This window comes from Amia ocellicauda, chromosome 14 (assembly GCF_036373705.1).
Source record: "Amia ocellicauda isolate fAmiCal2 chromosome 14, fAmiCal2.hap1, whole genome shotgun sequence".
NCBI lineage: Eukaryota > Metazoa > Chordata > Actinopteri > Amiiformes > Amiidae > Amia > Amia ocellicauda.
This window is the reverse complement of record NC_089863.1, coordinates 23,726,468-23,743,159: the sequence shown is the minus strand read 5'-3', so window position 1 is coordinate 23,743,159 and position 16,692 is coordinate 23,726,468. Positions and strand designations below refer to the sequence as shown.

At 49.6% G+C, this 16,692-nt stretch overlaps 1 protein-coding gene across 1 annotated transcript in view; it reads right to left on the bottom strand.

Moving 5' to 3' along the window:
• LOC136767354 (stereocilin-like) overlaps positions 1-16,692 on the bottom strand; it is a 65,055-nt gene that overhangs the window by 10,305 nt on the left and 38,058 nt on the right. The gene's annotated exons all lie outside the window — the stretch shown is intronic.

Sequence of the window (16,692 nt, the reverse complement as noted above, 5' to 3'; positions counted from 1 at the left end):
ACAGCGAGAGACACAGACAGAGGAGACAGTGAGAGACACACAGAGAGGAGACAGCGAGGACACAGACAGAGAGGAGACAGTGAGAGACACAGAGAGAGGAGACAGAGAGGAGACAGCGAGAGACAGACAGAGAGGAGACAGCAAGAAACACAGACAGAGAGGAGACAGCGAGAGACACAGACAGAGGAGACAGTGAAAGACACACAGAGAGGAGACAGCGAGAGACACAGACAGAGAGGAGACAGTGAGAGACACAGACAGAGAGGAGACAGTGAGAGACACACAGAGAGAGGAGACACCATAATCAGTATTACATCAGAATGTAGAGACTATGACACACTGACCTCTGGGACACATGGACATCTGTCAGGGCAGAGCAGGACAGCGATGCGTCAGTTGCGTACATTAATAAATCAAACAATCAGATAATTAGTAAATTGACATATTAATTAATTATGATATATATATATATATATATATATATATATATATATGATTATAGTTTATTTATCTGCATGTCATGTGTGTGCCGGTGTAGTGATATATCATTACAGCTATATAGTTACCTACGTGTATATCAGTGAGTGTCTACTGAGGCATCAGTGATTTATAGTGCCCTGTGTGCGTATGTGTGTGTATGTGTGTGTACAGTGCCCTGTGTGTATGTGTGTGTGTGTACAGTGCCCTGTGTGTATGTGTGTGTGTGTGTACAGTGCCCTGTGTGCGTATCTGTGTGTGTGTGTACAGTGCCCTGTGTGTATGTGTGTACAGTGCCCTGTGTGAGTATGTGTGTGTGTGTGTACAGTGCCCTGTGTGTATGTGTGTGTGTGTACAGTGCCCTGTGTGTATGTGTGTGTGTGTGTACAGTGCCCTGTGTGAGTATGTGTGTGTGTGTGTACAGTGCCCTGTGTGAGTATGTGTGTGTGTGTGTACAGTGCCCTGTGTGTATGTGTGTGTGTACAGTGCCCTGTGTGAGTATGTGTGTGTGTGTACAGTGCCCTGTGTGTATGTGTGTGTGTACAGTGCCCTGTGTGTATGTGTGTGTGTGTACAGTGCCCTGTGTGAGTATGTGTGTGTGTGTACAGTGCCCTGTGTATGTGTGTGTATGTGTGTGTGTGTACAGTGCCCTGTGTGTATGTGTGTGTGTACAGTGCCCTGTGTGTATGTGTGTGTGTACAGTGCCCTGTGTGAGTATGTGTGTGTGTGTACAGTGCCCTGTGTGTATGTGTGTGTGTACAGTGCCCTGTGTGTATGTGTGTGTGTGTACAGTGCCCTGTGTGAGTATGTGTGTGTGTGTGTACAGTGCCCTGTGTGTGAGTATGTGTGTGTGTGTACAGTGCCCTGTGTGAGTATGTGTGTGTGTGTGTACAGTGCCCTGTGTGTGAGTATGTGTGTGTGTGTACAGTGCCCTGTGTGAGTATGTGTGTGTGTGTATGTGTGTGTGTGTGTACAGTGCCCTGTGTGTGTGTGTGTATGTGTGTGTGTACAGTGCCCTGTGTGAGTATGTGTGTGTGTGTACAGTGCCCTGTGTGAGTATGTGTGTGTGTGTGTACAGTGCCCTGTGTGAGTATGTGTGTGTGTGTACAGTGCCCTGTGTGTGTATGTGTGTGTGTGTACAGTGCCCTGTGTGTATGTGTGTGTGTGTACAGTGCCCTGTGTGAGTGTGTGTATGTGTGTGTGTACAGTGCCCTGTGTGAGTATGTATGTGTGTGTGTACAGTGCCCTGTGTGTGTGTGTGTGTATGTGTGTGTGTACAGTGCCCTGTGTGTATGTGTGTGTGTGTACAGTGCCCTGTGTGAGTGTGTGTATGTGTGTGTGTACAGTGCCCTGTGTGAGTATGTATGTGTGTGTGTACAGTGCCCTGTGTGAGTATGTGTGTGTGTGTGTACAGTGCCCTGTGTGAGTATGTGTGTGTGTGTACAGTGCCCTGTGTATGTGTGTGTGTGTACAGTGCCCTGTGTATGTGTGTGTGAACAGTGCCATGTGTGTGAATGTGTGTGTGTGTGTACAGTGCCCTGTGTGAGTATGTGTGTGTGTGTACAGTGCCCTGTGTGAGTATGTGTGTGTGTACAGTGCCCTGTGTGAGTATGTGTGTGTGTGTGTACAGTGCCCTGTGTTAGTATGTGTGTGTGTGTGTACAGTGCCCTGTGTAAGTATGTGTGTGTGTGTACAGTGCCCTGTGTATGTGTGTGTGTACAGTGCCCTGTGTGAGTATGTGTGTGTGTGTGTGTACAGTGCCCTGTGTGAGTATGAGTGTGTGTGTACAGTGCCCTGTGTGAGTATGAGTGTGTGTGAACAGTGCCCTGTGTGAGTATGTGTGTGTGTGTGTACAGTGCCCTGTGTGTGTGTGTGTACAGTGCCCTGTGTGAGTATGTGTGTGTGTGTGTACAGTGCCCTGTGTGTATGTGTGTGTGTGTACAGTGCCCTGTGTGAGTATGTGTGTGTGTGTGTACAGTGCCCTGTGTGTGTGTGTGTATGTGTGTGTGTACAGTACCCTGTGTGAGTATGTGTGTGTGTGTGTACAGTGCCCTGTGTGTGTATGTGTGAGTGTGTACAGTGCCCTGTGTGAGTATGTGTGTGTGTGTGTACAGTGCCCTGTGTGAGTATGTGTGTGTGTGTACAGTGCCCTGTGTGAGTATGTGTGTGTGTGTACAGTGCCCTGTGTGAGTATGTGTGTGTGTACAGTGCCCTGTGTGTGTGTGTGTGTGTGTGTGTGTACAGTGCCCTGTGTGAGTATGTGTGTGTGTGTGTATGTGTGTGTGTACAGTGCCTTGTGTGAGTATGTGTGTGTGTGTGTGTACAGTGCCCTGTGTGTGTATGTGTGTGTGTGTACAGTGCCCTGTGTATGTGTGTGTGTACAGTGCCCTGTGTGAGTATGTGTGTGTGTGTGTACAGTGCCCTGTGTATGTGTGTGTGTGTGTACAGTGCCCTGTGTGAGTATGTGTGTGTGTGTACAGTGCCCTATGTGAGTATGTGTGTGTGTGTACAGTGCCCTGTGTGTGTATGTGTGTGTGTGTGTACAGTGCCCTGTGTGAGTATGTGTGTGTGTGTACAGTGCCCTGTGTGTGTGTGTGTGTGTGTGTGTGTACAGTGCCCTGTGTGTGTGTGTGTGTGTACAGTGCCCTGTGTGTATGTGTGTGTGTGTACAGTGCCCTGTGTGAGTATGTGTGTGTGTGTACAGTGCCCTGTGTATGTGTGTGTATGTGTGTGTGTGTACAGTGCCCTGTGTGAGTGTGTGTATGTGTGTGTGTACAGTGCCCTGTGTGAGTATGTATATGTGTGTGTACAGTGCCCTGTGTGTGTGTATGTGTGTGTGTGTGTACAGTGCCCTGTGTGTGTGTGTATGTGTGTGTGTGTGTACAGTGCCCTGTGTGAGTATGTATGTGTGTGTGTACAGTGCCCTGTGTGTGTATGTGTGTGTGTGTACAGTGCCCTGTGTGAGTATGTGTGTGTGTGTGTACAGTGCCCTGTGTGTGTGTGTGTGTGTGTGTGTGTACAGTGCCCTGTGTGTATGTGTGTGTGTGTACAGTGCCCTGTGTGTATGTGTGTGTGTGTACAGTGCCCTGTGTGTGTGTGTGTGTGTGTGTACAGTGCCCTGTGTGTGTGTATGTGTGTGTGTGTGTACAGTGCCCTGTGTGTATGTGTGTGTGTACAGTGCCCTGTGTGTATGTGTGTGTGTGTACAGTGCCCTGTGTGAGTATGTGTGTGTGTGTGTACAGTGCCCTGTGTGTATGTGTGTACAGTGCCCTGTGTGAGTATGTGTGTGTGTGTGTACAGTGCCCTGTGTGTATGTGTGTGTGTGTACAGTGCCCTGTGTGAGTATGTGTGTGTGTGTGTACAGTGCCCTGTGTGAGTATGTGTGTGTGTGTGTACAGTGCCCTGTGTGAGTATGTGTGTGTGTGTGTACAGTGCCCTGTGTGAGTATGTGTGTGTGTGTGTACAGTGCCCTGTGTGTGTGTATGTGTGTGTGTGTGTACAGTGCCTTGTGTGTGTGTGTGTGTGTGTGTACAGTGCCCTGTGTGAGTATGTGTGTGTGTGTGTATGTGTGTGTGTACAGTGCCCTGTGTGAGTATGTGTGTGTGTGTACAGTGCCCTGTGTGAGTATGTGTGTGTGTGTGTACAGTGCCCTGTGTGAGTATGTGTGTGTGTGTGTGTACAGTGCCCTGTGTGAGTATGTGTGTGTGTGTACAGTGCCCTGTGTGAGTATGTGTGTGTGTGTGTACAGTGCCCTGTGTGTGTATGTGTGTGTGTGTGGGTACAGTGCCCTGTGTGAGTATGTGTGTGTGTGTACAGTGCCCTGTGTGAGTATGTGTGTGTGTGTACAGTGCCCTGTGTGAGTATGTGTGTGTGTACAGTGCCCTGTGTGTGTGTGTGTGTGTACAGTGCCCTGTGTACGTGTGTGTGTGTGTGTGTGTGTACAGTGCCCTGTGTGAGTATGTGTGTGTGTGTACAGTGCCCTGTGTATGTGTGTGTGTGTACAGTGCCCTGTGTATGTGTGTGTGAACAGTGCCATGTGTGTGAATGTGTGTGTGTGTGTACAGTGCCCTGTGTGAGTATGTGTGTGTGTGTACAGTGCCCTGTGTGAGTATGTGTGTGTGTACAGTGCCCTGTGTGAGTATGTGTGTGTGTGTGTACAGTGCCCTGTGTTAGTATGTGTGTGTGTGTGTACAGTGCCCTGTGTGTGTGTGTGTACAGTGCCCTGTGTGAGTATGTGTGTGTGTGTGTACAGTGCCCTGTGTGTATGTGTGTGTGTGTACAGTGCCCTGTGTGAGTATGTGTGTGTGTGTGTACAGTGCCCTGTGTGTGTGTGTGTATGTGTGTGTGTACAGTACCCTGTGTGAGTATGTGTGTGTGTGTGTACAGTGCCCTGTGTGTGTATGTGTGTGTGTGTACAGTGCCCTGTGTGTGTATGTGTGTGTGTGTACAGTGCCCTGTGTATGTGTGTGTGTACAGTGCCCTGTGTGAGTATGTGTGTGTGTGTGTACAGTGTCCTGTGTGAGTATGTGTGTGTGTGTACAGTGCCCTGTGTGAGTATGTGTGTGTGTGTACAGTGCCCTGTGTGAGTATGTGTGTGTGTGTGTACAGTGCCCTGTGTGAGTATGTGTGTGTGTGTGTACAGTGCCCTGTGTGTGTGTATGTGTGTGTGTGTGTACAGTGCCTTGTGTGTGTGTGTGTGTGTGTGTACAGTGCCCTGTGTGAGTATGTGTGTGTGTGTGTATGTGTGTGTGTACAGTGCCCTGTGTGAGTATGTGTGTGTGTGTACAGTGCCCTGTGTGAGTATGTGTGTGTGTGTGTACAGTGCCCTGTGTGAGTATGTGTGTGTGTGTGTGTACAGTGCCCTGTGTGAGTATGTGTGTGTGTGTACAGTGCCCTGTGTGAGTATGTGTGTGTGTGTGTACAGTGCCCTGTGTGTGTATGTGTGTGTGTGTGTGTACAGTGCCCTGTGTGAGTATGTGTGTGTGTGTACAGTGCCCTGTGTGAGTATGTGTGTGTGTGTACAGTGCCCTGTGTGAGTATGTGTGTGTGTACAGTGCCCTGTGTGTGTGTGTGTGTGTACAGTGCCCTGTGTACGTGTGTGTGTGTGTGTGTGTGTACAGTGCCCTGTGTGAGTATGTGTGTGTGTGTACAGTGCCCTGTGTATGTGTGTGTGTGTACAGTGCCCTGTGTATGTGTGTGTGAACAGTGCCATGTGTGTGAATGTGTGTGTGTGTGTACAGTGCCCTGTGTGAGTATGTGTGTGTGTGTACAGTGCCCTGTGTGAGTATGTGTGTGTGTACAGTGCCCTGTGTGAGTATGTGTGTGTGTGTGTACAGTGCCCTGTGTTAGTATGTGTGTGTGTGTGTACAGTGCCCTGTGTGTGTGTGTGTACAGTGCCCTGTGTGAGTATGTGTGTGTGTGTGTACAGTGCCCTGTGTGTATGTGTGTGTGTGTACAGTGCCCTGTGTGAGTATGTGTGTGTGTGTGTACAGTGCCCTGTGTGTGTGTGTGTATGTGTGTGTGTACAGTACCCTGTGTGAGTATGTGTGTGTGTGTGTACAGTGCCCTGTGTGTGTATGTGTGTGTGTGTACAGTGCCCTGTGTGTGTATGTGTGTGTGTGTACAGTGCCCTGTGTATGTGTGTGTGTACAGTGCCCTGTGTGAGTATGTGTGTGTGTGTGTACAGTGTCCTGTGTGAGTATGTGTGTGTGTGTACAGTGCCCTGTGTGAGTATGTGTGTGTGTGTACAGTGCCCTGTGTGAGTATGTGTGTGTGTACAGTGCCCTGTGTGTGTGTGTGTGTGTGTGTGTGTACAGTGCCCTGTGTGTGTGTGTGTGTGTGTGTACAGTGCCCTGTGTGTGTGTATGTGTGTGTGTGTGTACAGTGCCCTGTGTGTATGTGTGTGTGTACAGTGCCCTGTGTGTATGTGTGTGTGTGTACAGTGCCCTGTGTGAGTATGTGTGTGTGTGTGTACAGTGCCCTGTGTGTATGTGTGTACAGTGCCCTGTGTGAGTATGTGTGTGTGTGTGTACAGTGCCCTGTGTGTATGTGTGTGTGTGTACAGTGCCCTGTGTGCGTATGTGTGTGTGTGTGTACAGTGCCCTGTGTGAGTATGTGTGTGTGTGTGTACAGTGCCCTGTGTGTATGTGTGTGTGTGTACAGTGCCCTGTGTGAGTATGTGTGTGTGTGTGTACAGTGCCCTGTGTGTGTGTATGTGTGTGTGTGTGTACAGTGCCTTGTGTGTGTGTGTGTGTGTGTGTACAGTGCCCTGTGTGAGTATGTGTGTGTGTGTGTATGTGTGTGTGTACAGTGCCCTGTGTGAGTATGTGTGTGTGTGTACAGTGCCCTGTGTGAGTATGTGTGTGTGTGTGTACAGTGCCCTGTGTGAGTATGTGTGTGTGTGTGTGTACAGTGCCCTGTGTGAGTATGTGTGTGTGTGTACAGTGCCCTGTGTGAGTATGTGTGTGTGTGTGTACAGTGCCCTGTGTGTGTATGTGTGTGTGTGTGTGTACAGTGCCCTGTGTGAGTATGTGTGTGTGTGTACAGTGCCCTGTGTGTGTGTGTGTGTGTGTGTGTACAGTGCCCTGTGTGAGTATGTGTGTGTGTGTACAGTGCCCTGTGTATGTGTGTGTGTGTACAGTGCCCTGTGTATGTGTGTGTGAACAGTGCCATGTGTGTGAATGTGTGTGTGTGTGTACAGTGCCCTGTGTGAGTATGTGTGTGTGTGTACAGTGCCCTGTGTGAGTATGTGTGTGTGTACAGTGCCCTGTGTGAGTATGTGTGTGTGTGTGTACAGTGCCCTGTGTTAGTATGTGTGTGTGTGTGTACAGTGCCCTGTGTAAGTATGTGTGTGTGTGTACAGTGCCCTGTGTATGTGTGTGTGTACAGTGCCCTGTGTGAGTATGTGTGTGTGTGTGTACAGTGCCCTGTGTGAGTATGAGTGTGTGTGTACAGTGCCCTGTGTGAGTATGAGTGTGTGTGTACAGTGCCCTGTGTGAGTATGTGTGTGTGTGTGTACAGTGCCCTGTGTGTGTGTGTGTACAGTGCCCTGTGTGAGTATGTGTGTGTGTGTGTACAGTGCCCTGTGTGTATGTGTGTGTGTGTACAGTGCCCTGTGTGAGTATGTGTGTGTGTGTGTACAGTGCCCTGTGTGTGTGTGTGTATGTGTGTGTGTACAGTACCCTGTGTGAGTATGTGTGTGTGTGTGTACAGTGCCCTGTGTGTGTATGTGTGTGTGTGTACAGTGCCCTGTGTGTGTATGTGTGTGTGTGTACAGTGCCCTGTGTATGTGTGTGTGTACAGTGCCCTGTGTGAGTATGTGTGTGTGTGTGTACAGTGCCCTGTGTGAGTATGTGTGTGTGTGTACAGTGCCCTGTGTGAGTATGTGTGTGTGTGTACAGTGCCCTGTGTGAGTATGTGTGTGTGTACAGTGCCCTGTGTGTGTGTGTGTGTGTGTGTGTGTACAGTGCCCTGTGTGAGTATGTGTGTTTGTGTGTATGTGTGTGTGTACAGTGCCTTGTGTGAGTATGTGTGTGTGTGTGTGTACAGTGCCCTGTGTGTGTATGTGTGTGTGTGTACAGTGCCCTGTGTATGTGTGTGTTTACAGTGCCCTGTGTGAGTATGTGTGTGTGTGTACAGTGCCCTGTGTGTGTGTGTGTGTGTGTGTGTGTACAGTGCCCTGTGTGTGTGTGTGTGTGTACAGTGCCCTGTGTGTATGTGTGTGTGTGTACAGTGCCCTGTGTGAGTATGTGTGTGTGTGTGTACAGTGCCCTGTGTGTGTGTGTGTATGTGTGTGTGTTCAGTGCCCTGTGTGAGTATGTGTGTGTGTGTGTGTACAGTGCCCTGTGTGTGTATGTGTGTGTGTGTGTGTACAGTGCCCTGTGTGTGTATGTGTGTGTGTGTACAGTGCCCTGAGTGAGTATGTGTGTGTGTGTGTACAGTGCCCTGTGTGTGTGTGTGTATGTGTGTGTGTACAGTGCCCTGTGTGAGTATGTGTGTGTGTGTGTACAGTGCCCTGTGTGTGTATGTGTGTGTGTGTACAGTGCCCTGTGTGAGTATGTGTGTGTGTGTACAGTGCCCTGTGTGAGTATGTGTGTGTGTACAGTGCCCTGTGTGTGTATGTGTGTGTGTGTGTACAGTGCCCTGTGTGAGTATGTGTGTGTGTGTACAGTGCCCTGTGTGAGTATGTGTGTGTGTGTGTACAGTGCCCTGTGTGAGTATGTGTGTGTGTGTACAGTGCCCTGTGTATGTGTGTGTGTACAGTGCCCTGTGTGAGTACGTGTGTTTGTGTACAGTGCCCTGTGTGTGTATGTGTGTGTGTGTGTACAGTGCCCTGTGTGTGTATGTGTGTGTGTTTGTGTACAGTGCCCAGTGTGAGTATGTGTGTGTGAGTACAGTGCCCTGTGTGTGTATGTGTGTGTGTGTGTACAGTGCCCTGTGTGTGTGTGTGTACAGTGCCCTGTGTGAGTATGTGTGTGTGTGTGTACAGTGCCCTGTGTGTGTGTGTGTGTGTGTGTGTGTGTGTACAGTGCCCTGTGTGAGTATGTGTGTACAGTGCCCTGTGTGAGTATGTGTGTGTGTGTGTACAGTGCCCTGTGTGTATGTGTGTGTGTGTGTGTACAGTGCCCTGTGTGTGTATGTGTGTACAGTGCCCTGTGTGAGAATGTGTGTGTGTGTGTGTGTGTGTGTGTGTGTGTACAGTGCCCTGTGTGAGTATGTGTGTGTGTGTACAGTGCCCTGTGTTTGTATGTGTGTACAGTGCCCTGTGTGAGTATGTGTGTGTGTATGTACAGTGTCCTGTGTGTGTGTGTGTATGTGTGTATGTGTACAGTGCCCTGTGTGTGTATGTGTGTGTGTGTGTACAGTGCCCTGTGTATGTGTGTGTGTGTACAGTGCCCTGTGTATGTGTGTGTGTACAGTGCCCTGTGTGTGTATGTGTGTGTGTGTGTACAGTGCCCTGAGTGAGTATGTGTGTGTGTGTACAGTGCCCTGTGTGTGTGTATGTGAGTGTGTGTGTACAGTGCCCTGTGTATGTGTGTGTGTACAGTGCCCTGTGTGTGAGTATGTGTGTGTGTGTACAGTGCCCTGTGTGAGTATGTGTGTGTGTGTACAGTGCCCTGTGTGAGTATGTGTGTGTGTACAGTGCCCTGTGTGTGTATGTGTGTGTGTGTGTACAGTGCCCTGTGTGAGTATGTGTGTGTGTGTACAGTGCCCTGTGTGAGTATGTGTGTGTGTGTGTACAGTGCCCTGTGTGAGTATGTGTGTGTGTGTACAGTGCCCTGTGTATGTGTGTGTGTACAGTGCCCTGTGTGAGTATGTGTGTTTGTGTACAGTGCCCTGTGTGTGTATGTGTGTGTGTGTGTACAGTGCCCTGTGTGTATGTGTGTACAGTGCCCTGTGTGAGTATGTGTGTGTGTGTGTACAGTGCCCTGTGTGTATGTGTGTGTGTGTACAGTGCCCTGTGTGTATGTGTGTGTGTGTGTACAGTGCCCTGTGTGAGTATGTGTGTGTGTGTGTACAGTGCCCTGTGTGAGTATGTGTGTGTGTGTGTACAGTGCCCTGTGTGTATGTGTGTGTGTACAGTGCCCTGTGTGAGTATGTGTGTGTGTGTACAGTGCCCTGTGTGTATGTGTGTGTGTACAGTGCCCTGTGTGTATGTGTGTGTGTGTACAGTGCCCTGTGTGAGTATGTGTGTGTGTGTGTACAGTGCCCTGTGTGTGTGTATGTGTGTACAGTGCCCTGTGTGAGTATGTGTGTGTGTGTGTACAGTGCCCTGTGTGTGTGTACAGTGCCCTGTGTGTGTGTGTGTGTGTGTGTGTGTACAGTGCCCTGTGTGAGTATGTGTGTGTGTGTGTATGTGTGTGTGTACAGTGCCCTGTGTGAGTATGTGTGTGTGTGTACAGTGCTCTGTGTGAGTATGTGTGTGTGTGTGTACAGTGCCCTGTGTGAGTATGTGTGTGTGTGTACAGTGCCCTGTGTGTGTATGTGTGTGTGTGTACAGTGCCCTGTGTGTATGTGTGTGTGTGTACAGTGCCCTGTGTGAGTGTGTGTATGTGTGTGTGTACAGTGCCCTGTGTGAGTATGTATGTGTGTGTGTACAGTGCCCTGTGTGTGTGTGTGTGTATGTGTGTGTGTACAGTGCCCTGTGTGTATGTGTGTGTGTGTACAGTGCCCTGTGTGAGTGTGTGTATGTGTGTGTGTACAGTGCCCTGTGTGAGTATGTATGTGTGTGTGTACAGTGCCCTGTGTGAGTATGTGTGTTTGTGTGTGTACAGTGCCCTGTGTGAGTATGTGTGTGTGTGTACAGTGCCCTGTGTATGTGTGTGTGTGTACAGTGCCCTGTGTATGTGTGTGTGAACAGTGCCATGTGTGTGAATGTGTGTGTGTGTGTACAGTGCCCTGTGTGAGTATGTGTGTGTGTGTACAGTGCCCTGTGTGAGTATGTGTGTGTGTACAGTGCCCTGTGTGAGTATGTGTGTGTGTGTGTACAGTGCCCTGTGTTAGTATGTGTGTGTGTGTGTACAGTGCCCTGTGTAAGTATGTGTGTGTGTGTACAGTGCCCTGTGTATGTGTGTGTGTACAGTGCCCTGTGTGAGTATGTGTGTGTGTGTGTACAGTGCCCTGTGTGAGTATGAGTGTGTGTGTACAGTGCCCTGTGTGAGTATGAGTGTGTGTGTACAGTGCCCTGTGTGAGTATGTGTGTGTGTGTGTACAGTGCCCTGTGTGTGTGTGTGTACAGTGCCCTGTGTGAGTATGTGTGTGTGTGTGTACAGTGCCCTGTGTGTATGTGTGTGTGTGTACAGTGCCCTGTGTGAGTATGTGTGTGTGTGTGTACAGTGCCCTGTGTGTGTGTGTGTATGTGTGTGTGTACAGTACCCTGTGTGAGTATGTGTGTGTGTGTGTACAGTGCCCTGTGTGTGTATGTGTGTGTGTGTACAGTGCCCTGTGTGTGTATGTGTGTGTGTGTACAGTGCCCTGTGTATGTGTGTGTGTACAGTGCCCTGTGTGAGTATGTGTGTGTGTGTGTACAGTGCCCTGTGTGAGTATGTGTGTGTGTGTACAGTGCCCTGTGTGAGTATGTGTGTGTGTGTACAGTGCCCTGTGTGAGTATGTGTGTGTGTACAGTGCCCTGTGTGTGTGTGTGTGTGTGTGTGTGTGTGTACAGTGCCCTGTGTGAGTATGTGTGTGTGTGTGTATGTGTGTGTGTACAGTGCCTTGTGTGAGTATGTGTGTGTGTGTGTGTACAGTGCCCTGTGTGTGTATGTGTGTGTGTGTACAGTGCCCTGTGTATGTGTGTGTGTACAGTGCCCTGTGTGAGTATGTGTGTGTGTGTGTACAGTGCCCTGTGTGAGTATGTGTGTGTGTGTGTACAGTGCCCTGTGTGAGTATGTGTGTGTGTGTACAGTGCCCTATGTGAGTATGTGTGTGTGTGTACAGTGCCCTGTGTGTGTATGTGTGTGTGTGTGTACAGTGCCCTGTGTGAGTATGTGTGTGTGTGTACAGTGCCCTGTGTGTGTGTGTGTGTGTGTGTACAGTGCCCTGTGTGTGTGTGTGTGTGTACAGTGCCCTGTGAGTATGTGTGTGTGTGTACAGTGCCCTGTGTATGTGTGTGTATGTGTGTGTGTGTTCAGTGCCCTGTGTGAGTGTGTGTATGTGTGTGTGTACAGTGCCCTGTGTGAGTATGTATATGTGTGTGTACAGTGCCCTGTGTGTGTGTATGTGTGTGTGTGTGTACAGTGCCCTGTGTGTGTGTGTATGTGTGAGTGTGTATACAGTGCCCTGTGTGAGTATGTATGTGTGTGTGTACAGTGCCCTGTGTGTGTATGTGTGTGTGTGTACAGTGCCCTGTGTGTGTGTATGTGTGTGTGTGTGTACAGTGCCCTGTGTGTATGTGTGTGTGTACAGTGCCCTGTGTGTATGTGTGTGTGTGTACAGTGCCCTGTGTGAGTATGTGTGTGTGTGTGTACAGTGCCCTGTGTGTATGTGTGTACAGTGCCCTGTGTGTGTGTATGTGTGTGTGTGTGTACAGTGCCCTGTGTGTATGTGTGTGTGTACAGTGCCCTGTGTGTATGTGTGTGTGTGTACAGTGCCCTGTGTGTGTATGTGTGTGTGTGTGTGTACAGTGCCCTGTGTGTGTGTGTGTGTGTGTGTGTGTACAGTGCCCTGTGTGTATGTGTGTGTGTGTACAGTGCCCTGTGTGTATGTGTGTGTGTGTACAGTGCCCTGTGTGTGTGTGTGTGTGTGTGTACAGTGCCCTGTGTGCGTATCTGTGTGTGTGTACAGTGCCCTGTGTGTATGTGTGTGTGTGTACAGTGCCCTGTGTGAGTATGTGTGTGTGTACAGTGCCCTGTGTGAGTATGTGTGTGTGTGTGTACAGTGCCCTGTGTGTATGTGTGTGTGTGTACAGTGCCCTGTGTGAGTATGTGTGTGTGTGTGTACAGTGCCCTGTGTGTGTGTATGTGTGTGTGTGTGTACAGTGCCTTGTGTGTGTGTGTGTGTGTGTGTACAGTGCCCTGTGTGAGTATGTGTGTGTGTGTGTATGTGTGTGTGTACAGTGCCCTGTGTGAGTATGTGTGTGTGTGTACAGTGCCCTGTGTGAGTATGTGTGTGTGTGTGTACAGTGCCCTGTGTGAGTATGTGTGTGTGTGTACAGTGCCCTGTGTGAGTATGTGTGTGTGTGTGTACAGTGCCCTGTGTGAGTATGTGTGTGTGTGTGTGTACAGTGCCCTGTGTGAGTATGTGTGTGTGTGTACAGTGCCCTGTGTGAGTATGTGTGTGTGTGTGTACAGTGCCCTGTGTGAGTATGTGTGTGTGTGTGTGTACAGTGCCCTGTGTGAGTATGTGTGTGTGTGTACAGTGCCCTGTGTGAGTATGTGTGTGTGTGTGTACAGTGCCCTGTGTGTGTATGTGTGTGTGTGTGTACAGTGCCCTGTGTGATTATGTGTGTGTGTGTACAGTGCCCTGTGTGTGTGTGTGTGTGTGTGTGTGTGTGTACAGTGCCCTGTGTGAGTATGTGTGTGTGTGTACAGTGCCCTGTGTGTGTGTGTGTGTGTACAGTGCCCTGTGTGTATGTGTGTGTGTGTACAGTGCCCTGTGTGAGTGTGTGTATGTGTGTGTGTACAGTGCCCTGTGTGAGTATGTATATGTGTGTGTACAGTGCCCTGTGTGTGTGTATGTGTGTGTGTGTGTACAGTGCCCTGTGTGTGTGTGAATGTGTGTGTGTGTACAGTGCCCTGTGTGAGTATGTATGTGTGTGTGTACAGTGCCCTGTGTGTGTATGTGTGTGTGTGTACAGTGCCCTGTGTGTGTGTATGTGTGTGTGTGTGTACAGTGCCCTGTGTGTATGTGTGTGTGTACAGTGCCCTGTGTGTATGTATGTGTGTGTACAGTGCCCTGTGTGAGTATGTGTGTGTGTGTGTACAGTGCCCTGCGTGTGTGTGTGTGTGTGTGTGTGTACAGTGCCCTGTGTGTATGTGTGTGTGTGTACAGTGCCCTGTGTGTGTGTGTGTGTGTGTGTGTACAGTGCCCTGTGTGTATGTGTGTGTGTGTACAGTGCCCTGTGTGAGTATGTGTGTGTGTGTGTACAGTGCCCTGTGTGAGTATGTGTGTGTGTGTGTACAGTGCCCTGTGTGTATGTGTGTGAGTACAGTGCCCTGTGTGAGTATGTGTGTGTGTGTGTGTACAGTGCCCTGTGTGTGTATGTGTGTGTGTGTACAGTGCCCTGTGTATGTGTGTGTGTATGTGTGTGTGTGTACAGTGCCCTGTGTGAGTATGTGTGTGTGTGTGTACAGTGCCCTGTGTGTGTGTATGTGTGTGTGTGTGTACAGTGCCTTGTGTGTGTGTGTGTGTGTGTGTACAGTGCCCTGTGTGAGTATGTGTGTGTGTGTGTGTATGTGTGTGTGTACAGTACCCTGTGTGAGTATGTGTGTGTGTGTACAGTGCCCTGTGTGAGTATGTGTGTGTGTGTGTACAGTGCCCTGTGTGAGTATGTGTGTGTGTGTACAGTGCCCTGTGTGTGTATGTGTGTGTGTGTGTGTACAGTGCCCTTTGTGAGTATGTGTGTGTGTGTGTACAGTGCCCTGTGTGTGTGTATGTGTGTGTGTGTGTACAGTGCCTTGTGTGTGTGTGTGTGTGTGTGTGTGTGTACAGTGCCCTGTGTGAGTATGTGTGTGTGTGTACAGTGCCCTGTGTGTGTGTATGTGTGTGTGTGTGTACAGTGCCCTGTGTGTATGTGTGTGTGTACAGTGCCCTGTGTGTATGTGTGTGTGTGTACAGTGCCCTGTGTGAGTATGTGTGTGTGTGTGTGTACAGTGCCCTGTGTGTATGTGTGTACAGTGCCCTGTGTGTGTGTATGTGTGTGTGTGTGTACAGTGCCCTGTGTGTATGTGTGTGTGTACAGTGCCCTGTGTGTATGTGTGTGTGTGTACAGTGCCCTGTGTGTGTATGTGTGTGTGTGTGTGTACAGTGCCCTGTGTGTGTGTGTGTGTGTGTGTGTGTACAGTGCCCTGTGTGTATGTGTGTGTGTGTACAGTGCCCTGTGTGTATGTGTGTGTGTGTACAGTGCCCTGTGTGTGTGTGTGTGTGTGTGTGTACAGTGCCCTGTGTGCGTATCTGTGTGTGTGTACAGTGCCCTGTGTGTATGTGTGTGTGTGTACAGTGCCCTGTGTGAGTATGTGTGTGTGTACAGTGCCCTGTGTGAGTATGTGTGTGTGTGTGTACAGTGCCCTGTGTGTATGTGTGTGTGTGTACAGTGCCCTGTGTGAGTATGTGTGTGTGTGTGTACAGTGCCCTGTGTGTGTGTATGTGTGTGTGTGTGTACAGTGCCTTGTGTGTGTGTGTGTGTGTGTGTACAGTGCCCTGTGTGAGTATGTGTGTGTGTGTGTATGTGTGTGTGTACAGTGCCCTGTGTGAGTATGTGTGTGTGTGTACAGTGCCCTGTGTGAGTATGTGTGTGTGTGTGTACAGTGCCCTGTGTGAGTATGTGTGTGTGTGTACAGTGCCCTGTGTGAGTATGTGTGTGTGTGTGTACAGTGCCCTGTGTGAGTATGTGTGTGTGTGTGTGTACAGTGCCCTGTGTGAGTATGTGTGTGTGTGTACAGTGCCCTGTGTGAGTATGTGTGTGTGTGTGTACAGTGCCCTGTGTGAGTATGTGTGTGTGTGTGTGTACAGTGCCCTGTGTGAGTATGTGTGTGTGTGTACAGTGCCCTGTGTGAGTATGTGTGTGTGTGTGTACAGTGCCCTGTGTGTGTATGTGTGTGTGTGTGTACAGTGCCCTGTGTGGTTATGTGTGTGTGTGTACAGTGCCCTGTGTGTGTGTGTGTGTGTGTGTGTGTGTACAGTGCCCTGTGTGAGTATGTGTGTGTGTGTACAGTGCCCTGTGTGTGTGTGTGTGTGTACAGTGCCCTGTGTGTATGTGTGTGTGTGTACAGTGCCCTGTGTGAGTGTGTGTATGTGTGTGTGTACAGTGCCCTGTGTGAGTATGTATATGTGTGTGTACAGTGCCCTGTGTGTGTGTATGTGTGTGTGTGTGTACAGTGCCCTGTGTGTGTGTGAATGTGTGTGTGTGTACAGTGCCCTGTGTGAGTATGTATGTGTGTGTGTACAGTGCCCTGTGTGTGTATGTGTGTGTGTGTACAGTGCCCTGTGTGTGTGTATGTGTGTGTGTGTGTACAGTGCCCTGTGTGTATGTGTGTGTGTACAGTGCCCTGTGTGTATGTATGTGTGTGTACAGTGCCCTGTGTGAGTATGTGTGTGTGTGTGTACAGTGCCCTGCGTGTGTGTGTGTGTGTGTGTGTGTACAGTGCCCTGTGTGTATGTGTGTGTGTGTACAGTGCCCTGTGTGTGTGTGTGTGTGTGTGTGTACAGTGCCCTGTGTGTATGTGTGTGTGTGTACAGTGCCCTGTGTGAGTATGTGTGTGTGTGTGTACAGTGCCCTGTGTGAGTATGTGTGTGTGTGTGTACAGTGCCCTGTGTGTATGTGTGTGAGTACAGTGCCCTGTGTGAGTATGTGTGTGTGTGTGTGTACAGTGCCCTGTGTGTGTATGTGTGTGTGTGTACAGTGCCCTGTGTATGTGTGTGTGTACAGTGCCCTGTGTGAGTATGTGTGTGTGTGTGTACAGTGCCCTGTGTGTGTGTATGTGTGTGTGTGTGTACAGTGCCTTGTGTGTGTGTGTGTGTGTGTGTACAGTGCCCTGTGTGAGTATGTGTGTGTGTGTG